The sequence below is a fragment of the Halyomorpha halys genome, unplaced genomic scaffold (assembly GCF_000696795.3).
Source record: "Halyomorpha halys isolate HHAL.00 unplaced genomic scaffold, Hhal_1.1 Scaffold1586.1, whole genome shotgun sequence".
NCBI classification, from domain to species: domain Eukaryota; kingdom Metazoa; phylum Arthropoda; class Insecta; order Hemiptera; family Pentatomidae; genus Halyomorpha; species Halyomorpha halys.
In genome coordinates this window covers 83,188-85,144 of record NW_027108793.1, presented here as the reverse complement: position 1 = coordinate 85,144, position 1,957 = coordinate 83,188, and positions in this window count along the sequence as shown.

Here is a 1,957-nt window from a genome sequence, read left to right as displayed (position 1 = left end):
TTAACTAAAATCACTTGTTAATAAAAAATAACTAAATATTAAAACATAAAAATCTTATTTGTTTGTGCCGACGTTTCGATCTGAATTTCAAGCCTTCATCAGGGCTGAAAAAAAAAAAGAGGTAACAACCATAACTCAGAGAAACATAAATAAAAAATATAACTTATTTATTTATTTTTTATGCTTTTCTGAGTTATGGTTGTTATCTCTTTTTTGTTTTTCAGCCCCGGTGAAGTTCTGAAATTCAGGTCGAAACGTCGGCACAAATTAATAAGTTTTTATTTATTTGTGTTCTTTTCCAGACTGCATCCCCAACCATCTTTTTCTTATCAAAACTTTTAACCTTAATTGAGCAGTGTTATTCATTAAGGAGCCAAGCAATCCACCTCTACTTGAGATCAATTCACTCTAATCCTGATTTATAGATGAAGCAAAGGTGCAGCAAATCAGTGATTCTCGACATTTTATTCACTTTGGAAAAATTTCGCAAATTTAAAAATTTTGAAATGCTAAAACAATGAGATAAATCAAAAGAAGTTTTGAGTAAAATATCTCCGCCCTGAAACGCTAGTACCTCTTCCAACTTCAGCTCTGTGGATGAAATAAAAATTTTGATTCAATGAAGTCCTCTTTGTCAGGATATGTAAAAAAAAAAAAAAATAAACAATTTTCATTTCTGTAGGGTTGAGAATCACCACCATAGAAACAATTCTTGAACTTTTCCTTTGGGATCGATGTATTTTTGGGGGAAGTAAACTATTATGATTTTACAAACTGAACTCAATTTCAACTTAATGTTTATTATTATCAAATTATTTTGTGATATTTAATGAGGTTGTGGTTCACCTTCGTTATAGTATAAGAAGCTGGCCAAGAGTGCAGTCAGTGAAGATTAATCATGCTAGGTCCACTCTATGGCCACTTGCCGCAATAAGTATGCTGTGTAACTAGCAATGAAGTTGGGCAGTACTTTGTATTCATATTTTAATAAATTTTTTCCTCTACTCTGCGAATGGCTCCTTTATCGAAGCTGTCAATGTTAACTTTTGTTTTATTTTTAGGCCGTTTCTTAGCCCGGAATTTCAAAAGAAAGTTTATCATTATTAAGATTATATTTTAATTATTTACCTCAGTTATTTTTTATTTTCTATCATTTAAATCAGCTAACGGCCTACGTTTATTTATAATGTGTATATATAAACCTATTTTTCTCCATTTTAGTTTATACTTAATTATTTTATTGTATTATTATTATTGTTTATTTACTTTTTACTTTTAGTCAATATGTATTGTATGGTATGACTTACATCCCTAATACCCATTGCCCTTGAGTGTGGCAGAATGTTTTATTTCAATAAAAGTTTTAAAAAAATACCAGGTAATTACAAGAAGATAAAATTATAGATTCGAATAATATTCATCAATCGATATTAAACAATATCACTAACAGTGTTCATTTCCCAAATTTCTTTGTTTGCGGATGGTCAAAATACCTGGTAATGATCAGTTCAACATTAGGGAGATGTATGCAAATTGACTAAACATATTTTAACATAAACCTATTTCAATCTAATTTAACTTTGTGATATATCGAATGCTTTGATTTCTAATTCGGTAGTCTAAACGGATCATGAAATATGGTAACATTGAACAGACTGTAGTATTTTTAACTACTAGGATTTGTTATACGAATTCAAGCGCCCCCTCTCGGCCATGGAAGTTCCTCCTTACTACTGTGCATCTATATATATAAATGTATATTTTTAGCCTTTAGAAGATTTATGTTACCAAAAAGGTCTTCCTACCGAATGACTGAAAACGAGGATGGGAGATTTTCCAATTTATTCTACTATCTAACTCAGTTATCCTTCTATGTTTATTTATGATGTGTATATTCAATTTTATTTTTAACTATTATATAATATTTAATTAGTTTATACTAAATTATTTTATTGTA